General features: G+C 37.3%; 1 long non-coding RNA gene across 1 annotated transcript in view; it reads left to right on the forward strand.

Annotated features, from left to right (window-relative positions):
* Positions 1–956: 956 nt before the first annotated feature.
* LOC124235477 (uncharacterized) overlaps positions 957–13,713 on the forward strand; it is a 51,192-nt gene continuing 38,435 nt past the window's right edge. Inside the window, exon 1 of the long non-coding RNA XR_006887494.1 lies at positions 957–1,087. This is a non-coding gene — a long non-coding RNA (uncharacterized LOC124235477). The remainder of the gene's footprint in view (positions 1,088–13,713) is intronic.

The following is a 13,713-nucleotide window of genomic DNA, read 5'->3' on the forward strand; positions in this document are numbered from 1 at the left end:
TTCATATAACCACTACTTTTTTAAATGTCAACTTAAAAAATGTTTTTGGAAATACTTTCCTCAATGCTTGTAAACACCTGGTCTGTATGACGGGGTAGGGGAACAGCAGTGGAGTTTTGCTTTCGCTTTTAGAAAGAAACTTTGGAGCATCTGTGGATTTAGATCCATTGAAAGCATTACAAAGACTTTGAAAACAGACTGAAAGAAAGCAGAGGTCCAAAATCGGTCTTTCTAATATACCGCAACATCATTCCTGACGTAAACTTTTCTTACTTCTAATTATTCTTTACTTCTAATAAAGTATAAACTATGCATACATGACAAGGTTTGCTTGTAAGAGAATCTTAGAGCAGATTTTCAGGAAATAAAATTTTCAGGAAATGAAATATTTTTTACAATGTACTATTTGTTCAAACAACATAATGAACAATAAGATATATTGGTATAAGTTGGCTATACATTTATTTAATTTTAAAGATATCAGAATTAATATATTACATAAAACCACTCCTCCTTGAAGCAAAGCGTAACTGTTTGTCACAATTATTTTAATATACTTCTCTTCTAAGGTCTATTTTAAACTCAGGGAAGCAAGGTTTGGAATGGGAAGAGTTAAAAAGCACGAAGCAACAGTAACCCCATTTAGATAAGGGGATAGATGGGCGGAGCAAGGGAACAATACACTAAAGTGCTTTTTGCTCACAGATCTTGGTTCAAATTAAGGTTAAATTCCAAAGAAGGATGTGTTTTCCCCATGTGGACTCTTAAAGGACATGCCTTTGTTTCCAGCTTCCCAGAGAAGATATATGTTAACACAAACAAACCATTTCATAATAAATTTACCTTTTATAGAGTGACTAATGCCCTGTGGAGATGAGGTGGACTCTCAGTCACCTGTGTTTAATCCAGGCTGAAGAAATTGTGCCAAGGGCACACTGACGAAACTTTATTCCTTTGGAGAGGATGGCAGGAACTTGGTAGAGAGCGGAAAGGGTCTTGGTTTTAAAAGTCTCATTGGGATGACTCTGCCTTCCCCACTGTGAACACGGTTCAGCATTTATGTACTTTGGAAGGACAAAGAGGTGAGGTAAGCCTGCCAAAATTTGACCTGTGTTTCTGGGAACCTGTTAGTAGGTCAACTGTTACAAATGGAAGAGAAATGCAAAGGAGCAGTGGGTCCTAGAAATTTGGGAGCTGGACTACAAATAGTTTTATTAAAGTTTGCATACTGTCTCTTCTAGATCTCAAGGGAGGTGACATGATATTTAAAACGCCACAGAGGATCACTATTATTCAACCAAATCAGGCTTTGGTGTGGAGTAGGGGTGGGACATGGAACAGCATAGAGAGAGATAACCCTTTTCTGCTAGAAATATTTACTTTACAGTTAACAGATAGAAAAAGATATTTTTGGAATTTTACCTGGGGTCTTTGTGTAACAACAGTTTATCAATCTCTTCCTTCTAAGACAGATTATTTCTATAAATAGTGTTTTTCTGTCCTTTCCCCTTTCTTTATCTTTATATTATTCTTTATTAACTAGAGGCCTAATTCTTAAGTTTCTATTCTTGCAAAATGTCTCTGAATCTGCGGCTGGGTAATTCACTCATTGAACATATAAATCCCTTTTCCATGTGCAAATCCTATTGACTTCAATTGAAGATGTAAAAATTAGTCGTGAGGCATGTGAAGGAATTCCTTTTTGAGAGAGGGAAATAAAACCCACTCATGTCAATTGTATCAGACATATCTAATTATACAGAATACAAGGTTTAGTTTATTTCTTATATTTATGAATTTATCCATGAGGGAAGGCTTAGGAAATCTATTTAAAATAGAAATAAAATAGAATAGCATCCTGCCCTCCTCCCCCACTCACTAAAAAAGGAGACGCTGACATAGAAGAAACTTGATTTTAAGTTGCCGTATGAGAATTTTTGAAACATCTCTAGTTTATCAATCTGCAGGTCACTAATATTGATTCTAGACAAAATGAAGTATCATGACTTATCCTGTGCTACTCATTTCTTTATAGTGCCAAATTTCCTTCTTGTGCTGTGAATTAAATAAAAAAAAAAAAAATACTCCTTCCATGTTTTTATGTTAGCCAGTGACTAACAGGAGAAAACTCTCCTGACCCTAGACTGCTGGACAAGAGAGACGAGGTTTCTCTTCTCAGGCTTTGTAATAGCAAATCCAAATTTCAGAAATCCATTACCTATTCCGAGAGGAACACCACAAGGGGGCAGGTGAATCCAGGCAAGGTCCCAGGTGAGAGGGTCCCCATATTGGGATTTCTGGTCAAAGGAGGGGAGATGAAATGAAAGTAGAAACCACTCTAAGGATAATATTTCTTCATGAGCATAAGCATTAGATCTGGATCGTCCACGTGAAATCCTATTTAGAGTATATCCAAAGACATCATTAAATATACAAAGAAAATAAAGGAAAGAAACCAAATCAATGTAGTCACACACTGAAAGTGTGCACTATATTTACAAAAGCCGATAGTATTGTTTTACCGAGAAGAGAAAGACTCCAGCTGAGCAGAAATGCAAAATTTACTACAGAGCAACTAAGGTGTGCTTTGAAAATAAATTACAACCAGATAGGCAGAGTACCAAATAATTAAAAAGACGTGTGAGAAGTCACCTGTGCTTCAAAGTGATCTCAATAACCAACAACTTCCTAACAGAAGAATAAACTTTGAATAATAGAGCTCAAACAGTTTTTTCTCCCTAACACCAAAAGTGAGAAATTTATTTCAGGCCTTGTAGGAAAGATAAAAGTTGCTGCTTAAAAAGGTAATTTGAAGAGTCTGCTTTGATTTTTACTAGAAATTAAACTTAGCCTAACAATAGGAGGCAGAAATTGATATTAAAAAATTAGTTCTTCTAAACAAATATTTTAAAATTGACACCAGGCATCCCCTGTGAGAATGTCAATGGCAGTATCTTCAATGGCCAACATATATACATACCTCCTATGCAAAGGAGCCAGGATTAATTCTCTCTGACAAAGCTGGAAATTATTGCCAGGGTCCCTTTTATATCTCACGAAGGAAACACATTTAAATATTTGATGTGAGTAGATAGTATATTATTTCATCTTTTATAGATTTATAAAATGAAATGCATATACTATTATAGCACAATATAGTATAATATATATAGTATAAAATAGTATAGTACAACAAAAATAGTATACGATATAATACAGTATAATAAAGTGTGCAAGTTTTATTTCTTTCTGGTAGCTTTTGTTTAGTTTCTAATAATAATTAGAATTTTCAAAATGAGCTTTTAAGTGGCTTCTCTTATTTATGATAAAATTAATTTCTTTTTGGGCCCCTGTAACAATTTTCTATAGCAGTGACGTAGAAGTCCCTTCTTCTATTATAAATCTATTGATTGATGAGGTCTCTCATAGACTTCAGGGCAAGCTAGGTGTTAGAAGTTGGGGTGCCAAGATGAGTAATCCTTCTGTTCCAACATGACATATTTTGGTTTCACGGTGCCACAGGAGTCAACACTAGCCAAACTATTAAGCCTATTTTTAAAACAAAGCTCTGGACTCAAATGTAAATACTCATTCTTATGTCACCTTAACAAAGTCTATTTTTCTCAAATTCACCCATTCTTCGTGTGTATATGTGTATGTAAATATACAGACACATACATAATATACACTCATACACATAAACTTATATACACATACTTACATACAGGATGCAATCCATCCGTGACATTTTAGGTTATTCTTTCTCCTGTTTTCAGTCTGTGAGTGAGCTTTCTCTTCCTTATCTTTCTTTATCCCAAGTAATTGCAGGGTCCTCATAAGCTTTGTCCCCTATAGGACATGGAGGCAGTTTCTGCAATGCTTGAGATAATAATGCTTTGATTTGTCAAAGTGAAAAGTTGGATGGCTTTTAAAAGCTGACCAGTCCAGGGTTATTTGCACATAGTAGACATTCAATAAATATTTGTTGATTTGATTTATTCTAGGGTAAAGAACTGGGTAACAACCTTTGTTTTTCCTTCACTGATGTGCTATGGTTGATCCTGTGTACAAATGCATTTGGGAGTAAATATTAACGGTCATGGTCATTGAAGACATTTTAGAGAAAAAAACTAGATCTACCGGCTGTTAGGAACAGTACGGACAACTACTCTAAGTAGTTATAAAATAATAGACAGCAAACACCATAAAATAGGGTCTAACTGAAGAGCATTCTGATAAATTATTCCGAAATAAAGTGCCTACCCCATAGTTTTTGAATCAATCACATGTTGAGAGCTTAAACTTTTGACTATATATGTTGAGGCAAAGGACGTTTTCATGCAAAAAAATTAGGGATAATATTTTGGTTATAAAATTTATACATAAGCCACATAATATTTCCCTTGGTGTAGTTTCCCTTGTGATAGTCACAAAAGTGTTTATGTATGTTTTATTGACAAGTGAGAAGCTTTGACCATACAAAAAGAATTTCTCCTAAATTTCAAGTAATAGGTAACCTTGAAAGAGTTAAACTCTATGCTCTATCATTCAAAAGAGCATAATTGATTTATTTCCTTTTCTGGTCCCTAACAGTAAAAACTGTCTCTGAGCTTACAACATGTTAAATTTTGGCTCAAGGCAAATTTACAACAGCAAGGTTTATGATAAAATCTGTCAAAACATTAACCACGATGGCACAAGTTTTAGCTCTTAGCAGAAACAGACAGGGATCCAGGAGCTAAGGAATGGACACACATTTGTACTTCCAGCTCTGAAAATGCCTGCTCATGTCACATATAAAAGTTATTCAATTTCTTTGTTTTCATTTTACTCAAATGTGAAAGTTCTATAAGGTGACTATGTGTTTTAATTACCTGGTTTCAAAGAGATGGGAGAGCCTACGCTTAAAGACATAATTCTAAGTAAAAAATTACTAGCTAAGAGATCTTCAGATGTTCAAGACAAAAGCTAAGAAACTATAGCATTTTCATTTCTTGTCTGATGACTTTCAAGAAAAATTGTCTTAACATAGGTAGTGTCTTAACCTTTTTGCTGCTTTAAGACAAAGATGATTCATTTTGGCCATGTGCCAGCATTTGAGCACTATTCGTTAAGGTGATTTTAATCTTTTAATATGGCAAACAATGTTGGTAGTTTTGGTTTACTGTTGCTTGATGAGTAAAGAAGCTATATTTCCTAGGAAATTACAAACAAAATACTATTATCGAGAGTGAATCACTCTTCTGGCAATCAGTTATAACCAAGATACTAGAAACAATTTCAGAGAAGGACATACTATCTTAAAAAACAAAATTTGATTAGACACAGGCAGGACAGATCCATGAGAAGAAACTCTTTACGGAACTGAAAAGTTTTCAATGTGTTAATGTCATGGTCATACAAGTAAAATACAGTGAATATTCTATGCCTGAGTGTTTCAAAAAGGCTTCAATATAATTGACCTATTTATTGGAAGAATCATATGCATTTTTTAAGCTTTAGGATCTTCATTCAACAAGTTACATGATGAAAATTGGTGGAGACTAAAATAGAGATAAAATTAGTACCTAGATATTAATTTTTGAAGCTGTAGCTTGGTGGGTAATGCTCACGCACAATTTGTTTTTGCACTTGAATACATTAAAATATGGCTCAGGCATTGAAAGAATAATAAATAACCAGAAAGTAAAACCTCGTGAAAGTTTATGAAAATAATCAGAATTCAGAACACTTCAGTTACTTTTAGGAAATGAGGAATCACTAAATTTGAAATCGTGATTCCAAGTAGATCACAGCAATGTCAGAAGGCATCCGGACAGACCACATGGGCTCATTCATTGCTTGCCTTCTCGCTCTTTGCCTGAATTTTGACACACTTGGTTCCAGAAAGCAATTTAGTTCTTACTGTTGTTCAATAAAGATTTAAATAGTCTATTTTGTGGTCTGGAGATTTTGTATAAACTTTCCAAGACAACGAAACCGTGTCTTCGCTTTATCATAGAATGGAATTTCAAACTTTGGACTGTCTGGGACCAAAATTTAACAGCTACACGAGAAATTCTGAGTAACAAACCAAATCTAACCATCAACTCCCCCCCCCCCCCCCCCCGCCAAAAACCAAAAATCCCAAACTCTTCACTTTAAATGGATTATGGTTATAAGTCACAGCCCTCAGGTAAGCAGAATATTTCATCTGGTAATGTGCCAGGTGCTAGATTATTTGACATAATAGTATACATGTTTTAATACTGCTATTTTAAGAAAGGATACTCAAATATTAATCTTTTACTGTCATACGTTTTTTAGAAAGACAGGTCACACAAATGTTTATAAAACAAAAATATAGTTTGAAAACTTAGGTTTCATCATTGGCAAGAATGACTACTCATCAAGTATTTACCTGTGCAAAGAAATATGAACAAGACTGAGTCTCTGATCTCCAGAAGCCGCTTTCTAATGGGAGACAGTACAGGAATACTGGAACATGAGAAACTTAATAACCGCCCTAATAGAGATGAAGTAAGAGCGATAAGGCATACAGAAGAGAGATTAACTACGACTTGGCAGTGGGATGGGGGTGGGGAGCTGGGGAAGCCCCCTGTAGGGGTGGCATAGAAGTGTTCTTGAAGGATGAATTGGCTTTAAACACTTGAAGGTGGATTGGACTGAGTGGGGGGTTAAAAATGGCAAACGAATTAAACAATGAGAGTACGAGGTCGGAACTGGAATGGAGAGTCCAATTGGAGCACAGGGTCTAAGGTATTAGTGTGAATGAAAGTGACTTTTATTAATTTTCTTGCCATCCACATGAAAACAAAATAACGTGCCAGAAATTAGATGTATGATTTGGGCAAGTGGTTCTTTAGAGAAATCCAATAGGGGCCCAGAAAACTTTCGTAAAATCTAAAAAAAAAAGTACACGCACACACACACACATTTTATTCTTTGATTCTAGAAATGATAAAGCCACGGTTTGTCTTACCCCAACTTAACAGCAATAACACCTACTATGTGTAAACTTGCAGTCCACAGTGTGGCTATATTGCCTGCAAAGGCTGCAATTGTTGTAAAAGCAGAAATAAAGTGATTATTTTGAGATGGTTGAGGCTTTAATCAAAAGGCCATTTCTGATTTCAAAAGTTTTTCCTCACTTCTAGAGGACAAACAAGGTTATAATTCACATTCCTCTATGTCACCGAAATAAAAGTATACAACTGCTCTTTATAATGTGACCATAGTTTAAGAAAATAAGATGCAAAAAGCAGATCTAATTTTGCCAAGGGACAAGACTATGATTTAAGACATTAGTAATCAGTGTACACGTTCAAGTAAGGAGTAATTCTTCAAAGCAATAACGCTGAGGAATTTTATGTCAAGTTATTCTATCAATGTTCAAACTATATTTGATTTTTCTCCTCCAGAATTATCTTGAGAACTGGTTTATGAGTTGGAAAAGAAATTCAATCTCCTCTCTTTTAGTCACCTGGTTTTTGCTTCAAAACAGTATGTTTAGAAGCAAAATGAAGCTTAGAGATTTAAAATCAAAATTTGTCTTTAGCAAGCCAATGTGTACATAATCTATATGGGTCCGAGAAGCATTCCTTGTGATGTTATCAGAAGGAGATCCCTAAGAAACAAAGGCCGATGGAATGGAAGAAAAAGGCCGTGAGACAAATTACACTTGACTGGCGCATGTGGCAGCTCTCACCTTTCCAAATATTACGTAATTTTGGTTTGTCTATTTTGGGCAAAGTTCCTAAGTTTGAAAACAGGTATGCATTTTGAAGTTTCTGCCACAGTAGCTGTGATTGTGAAATAAAAGTCACTCAGTTTAAGCTTTCTTAGGGGCGCCTTGGTATATTTTCTTATTTTCCATATGTGTTATGAATGCTAATTTTCGGGGCGCAGTTGCGCTAGACAGGCAAGAGCATCTTACTTGCCTAAAGACACACAAATCATACGGTTTGGATTATAAAACCAGAAAGGTTGATTGCTGTTTTCTAAGGCTTGCTTTACGTGGAGCCAGTGTTAAAAGTTCGTTAGCTAGAGCTTAACGACACAATGACTGAAGGAATGGGGTTACCACACAAGTGTTTAAATTCCATGCTGGATCCCTAGCTACAACGGAGAAGAAAGTTCAAACAACAAAAACAGAGTTGCAAGGTCTGACCTTGTGAGTCATGGACACCTCTCACTCATTGCCAGGCAGCTCTGACTCGGGGCAACCAGGCCCTCCCAAGCAACGTGGCTAATTGAAGGAGGATTCTGAAGCTCTTGGCTGCAGATAAACCAAAGTGGCACATGGCTCATAACTCAAACATTTCATTTTAGGCAGCTGTTAGTTTTCTCGCACGGGCTAATTTGGATTATTCAATCATTTTCTTTTCTTTAATGAAAAACTGCTTGTAGTTACTGGTGGGGACAAAGAGCTGCAATTATGGATCTTGGAAGGTAAATTTATTATCTACTCATTCTAGTTATGTATACAAGTGATACCAAATTCAGAACATTTTATTAGCAGCACAATTATATAGCTCTGTGTGTATGAATTTAATAACATTCAGCCCTGACTACTGTTTCTATGAGGGACCTGGAACCTCTCTCAGTGAGTAACGAAAAATGCTGGATAGAAAATGACAAACATCTTAGATGCAGCAATATGTTGGCAAGTTGGTAAGGAGTATTCAGAGGCCAAAACCTCCGTAAAACTGGGAACCCTGAATGGTAAGGGAAGCACAGAAGGCAGTTTTTACCTTGAAAGCATTGTCTTAGGATAGGGGTGAAGTTGAGCTTTCACGGTCTTTTAGTGGAGCAGGGAACAGAGGACAAAGTCCAGGCCCCACCCAAGGAGAGAAATCTTGAACTCAGGCTATGAATGGAGGATAAAAGAAATACCTCCTGTAGGAATTTTTTTTTTTCCTTTTAGATTTCACATATGAGTGCGAACATATGGGATTTGTCTCTTTCTGTCTGACTTATTTCACTTAGCATAATGCCTTCAAGGTCCATCCATGTTGTCACAAATGGCAGGATTTCCTCATTTATTTAATTTATTTATTTGAGGAAGATTAGCCCTGAGCTAACTGCCACCAATCCTCCTCTTTTTGCTGAGGAAGGCTGGCCCTGAGCTAACATCCATGCCCATCTTCCTCTACTTTATATGTGGGGCCCCTACCACAGCATGGCGTGCCAAGTGGTGCCATGTCCACACCTGGGATCCAAACCGGTGAACCCCTGTCACCGAAGTGGAACGCGTGCACTTAACGGCTGCACCACCAGGCCGGACCCTCCTCATTTTTTTATGGCTAACAATATTCCATTGTATGTGTGCATATATATATGTGTAGGTGTATACACAGCTTCTTTATCCATTAATCCATCAATGGACGCTTGGTTGTTTCCACGCCTTGGCTATTGTAAATAATGTTGCTATGAACATGGGGGTGTAGATATCTTCTGGAGTTAGTGTTTTCATTTCCTTTGGATATATTCCTGGAAGTGGAAATGCTGGGTCATGTAGCAATTCTATTTTTAATTTTTTTGAGGATCCTTTATACTGTTTTCCACAGTGGCTGTACCAGTTTACAATCCCAGCAACAATGTACAAGGGTTCCCTTTTCTCAACATCCACACAAGCATTTGTTATCTCTTGTCCTTTTGATGATGGCCATCCTAACAGGTGAGAGGTGATATCTCATTGTGTGTTTTTTTTTTTTTGTGGTTGTTCCTCTTTTTTTTTTTTATTGAGTTATTGATAGGTTACAATCTTGTGAAATTTCAATTGTACATTAATGTTTGTCAGTTATGTTGTAGGTGCACCACTTCACCCTTTGTGCCCACCCCCCACCCCACCTTTCCCCTGGTATCCACTAAACTGTTCTTGGTCCATAGTTTTAAATTCCTCATATGAGTGGAGTCATACACAGATTATCTTTCTCTTGCTGGCTTATTTCACTTAACATAATTCTCTCAAGGTCCATCCATGTTATTGCAAATGGAATGATTTTGTTCTGTTTTGCAGCTGAGTAGTATTCCATTGTATATATGTACCACATCTTCTTTATCCATTCGTCTGTTGATGGGCACTTAGGTTGCTTCCACGTCTTGGCTATTGTAAACAGTGCTACAATAAACATTGGGGTGCACAGGACTTTTGGGATTGCTGACTTCAGGCTCTTTGGATAAATACCCAGTAGTGGGATGGCTGGATCGTATGGTAGTTCTATTTTTAGTTTTTTGAGGAATCTCCATACTGTTTTCCATAGTGGCTGCACCAGTTTGCATTCCCACCAGCAGTGTATGAGGGTTCCTTTTTCTCCGCAACCTCTCCAACATTTGTTGCTATTAGTTTTAGATATTTTTGTCATTCTAACGGGTGTAAGGTGATATCTTAGTGTAGTTTTGATTTGCATTTCCCTGATGACTAGTGATGTTGAGCATCTTTTCATGTACCTGTTGGCCTTTTATACATCTTCTTTGGAAAAATGCCTATTCAGATCTTTTGCCCATTTTTTTTTTTTGAGGAAGATTAGCCCTGAACTAACTACTGCCAGTCCTCCTCTTTTTGCTGAGGAAGCCTGGCTCTGAGCTAACATCCGTGCCCATCTTCCTCTAGTTTACACGTGGGACGCCTACCACAGCATGGCTGCCAAGCAGTGCCATGTCCGCACCCGGGATCCGAACCAGCGAACCCCGGGGCCGCCGAGAAGCGGAACGTGGGAACTTAACCGCTGCGCCACCGGGCCGGCCCCTCTTTTGCCCATTTTTAAATTAGATTCTTTTTTGTTATTGAGTTGTATGAGTTGTTTATATATTTTGGATATTAACCCCTTACCAGATTTATGGTTTGCAAGTATTTTTTCTCATTCCCAAGGTAGGATTCACTTTATTGACGATTTCTTTTGCTGTGCAGAGCTTTTGTTTGATATAGTCCCACTTTATTGTTTATTTTTGATTTTGCTGCCTGTAGTTCAGGTGTCATACACACAAAATCATTGCCAAGACCCAGGTCAAGGAGATTTTTTCTTGTTTTTCCTAGGAGTTTCATGGTTTCAGGTCTTATGTTTAAGTCTTTAATCCATTTCAAGTTAATTTTTGTGAGTGGTGCAAGACAGGGGTCTAGTTTCATTCTTTTACATGTGAATATCCAATTTTCCTGCACCACTTATTGAGACTGTCTTTTCTCCATTGGATATTCTTGGCTCCCTTGCCAAATATCAGTTGACTGTATATTCTTGGGTTTATTTCTTGGCTTTTGATTTAGCTCCATTGACCTATTTGTCTGTTTTCATGCCAGTGCCACACTATTTTGATTCCTATGGCTTTATAGTATAGCTTGAAATCAGGAAATGTGATGCCTCCTGCTTTGCTCTTCTTTCTCAGGATTGCTTTGGCTATTGAGTCTTTGTGGTTCCATATAAATTTTAGGATTGTTCTTTCTACTTCTGTTAAAAATGCTTTTGATAGGGATTGCGCTGAATTTATAGATGGCTTTTGGTAGTACGGACATTTTAACAATATTAGTTCTTCCAATTCATAAAAACAGGATCTGCTATGAATTTTATAACCATAGACTAGCTCTCATGTGGGTTTTAAGCCCAAACTATCATTATTTCAGTGGTCCAATAAAATTCAGATTTAGATTTTAAAGTGTTCTAAGGCCTGCCCATGTTCCCAGGTGGCTGGCAGAAGCAAATGCAAAGCCTCTACTGAGAAGCCTGCCTGCAACCCAGCCCCTGACCAGTGACACGGACGTTAATTCTAAGAAATATAAGCTCAGAGTCATGAGTCACCAAACATCTAAAGAAATAAGGCAACACAAATACACCTAGCAGGATAATAGAGAGTAAAATTGGAGCAGTAGATACTTGAGATGTCAAAATCATCAGAAATTAAATATAGAATAAGCATGTTTAAAATGTCTAAGAATATAACAAAGGATTGAAAATATGAGACAGGAACAAGAGACCATAAAAATGACCAAATGGGTTTTGGAATGAACAGAATATAATCTCCAGACATGAAAAACAGAGTAAGAGAAATTAAAAGCTCACTGGAATTCTGCTTCTAGACAGAACTGAGTAGTTTGTGGCAGATCAATGCTCCTGCCAAGAACAACTACGAAAGCTGAAGAGAACAAAGTATTTGCTTAAAAGTGTCAGAGAGGGACTGAAACAAAGACAACTAGAGGGACTAAGATTCCAGAGAAAGGAGAACAGAGAGGTAAACTGATGATCTGCAGTCGCTCTTCCCATGGAGGCATTTGCTGGTTCTGGGGGAAGGAGAGAGAATGATAATCTGGGCTTTGTCCCAGCAGAAGACTGTGCTGGGGACAGAGAAACCAGCAGTGCTTTTGACAATCTTGCAGGGCTGGCGTGACAGACTTGGAGAGCCAAAGGGCCTGAAACACACTCCTAGTTGCCCCTTCAAAATACTTGGCAAAGCTGAGCTGTCCTAAGTGGGAGGTTAAAAAATCTCAGATGAGAACATCTAAAAGGGCCCCAGTGAAGATATCACTTAAGTTCTAGTGAGGTATGCTGTAGGAAGAGAAGCAAACCAGAGAAAATGGAGCCTTGCTCAAACTGCAGCCCAGCTTCCACTCAGCACAGCATCTGAATGGATTAAGGTAATTAGCTCCATCAATCTTCCCAGTAGAGGAAAAGCTCAGCCCTGTCTGAGGGAAGACAAAATCATCTGCAGGCTCAGGATGTCTTACATTAGTCAACAACTAACAGGCATGCAAGAGACAGGACCACGCATCTAGAAACCAAGAAACAAAACAGACAATAAAGACCCACAGGTGATTCAGATATTGGAGTTTGTAGACATGGATTTTTAAGTAACCATGACTACTATGTTCAAGAAAATAGAGGCAGAGAGGGAGATAATATACTCAGAAAGATGAGTATTTTTCACTAGAGAATTGGAATGTACCAAAGAAATCAAGAGGAAACTGTATAATTGAAAAATACAGAATCTGAAATTAAGAACTGAATAGACGGCTCTAGCAGCAGAAGACAGTATTCATGAAATGAAAGACAGGTGATTCTGAAAATTCAAAACTAAGGTACATAGAAGAGAAAAGGAGAAAAATACACAAGAAGGTGGAAGAGATGTGGGAACACAGTGAAAAAAATTAAAATGTATATAATCAGAGCCTCAGAACAAGGGGAAAAACATATTGACCAAAAATTTCCTAAAATTGACAAAAGATATCAAGGTAGAAATTTAAAAAGGTCTATGAACTCAAGCAAGAAATATACAAAGAAGACTCCATCTAGGCACAAAATAAGGCTGCCAAAAAACAAAGAAAAAAATGTAAAAAGCAATCATAAAAAGCAGAGACTTTACTTTTAGGAGAACATTGAGACTGACAGGTGATTCCTCAGCAGAGAAGAGGGAAGCTAGACATCAAGAGGATGACATTTGAAAAGAGTTATAGGAAATCTTATGCTCTAGGCCACAATACAGACCACATTTACCCTCCCACCTTAAAACAGCCAGAAAACAAAAAACCACCCACCAAAACAAAAAAATAATAACAACAGAAAACAACAGTGAAAATACGTGGATCAATGTTTTCAGACTTTGGACAGCAGGCAGCACAGGGCAGTGATCCCTGAGTGCCCAGCTTATTGTCTGGAGAGTTTACAGAGCACAGTGCAACAGTGCAGGGACGGTGAACAAAAACAGAGCCTGGCAGCCTCCCTGAGC

Source organism: Equus quagga, chromosome 2 (assembly GCF_021613505.1).
Source record: "Equus quagga isolate Etosha38 chromosome 2, UCLA_HA_Equagga_1.0, whole genome shotgun sequence".
Classification (NCBI taxonomy): Eukaryota; Metazoa; Chordata; class Mammalia; order Perissodactyla; family Equidae; genus Equus; species Equus quagga.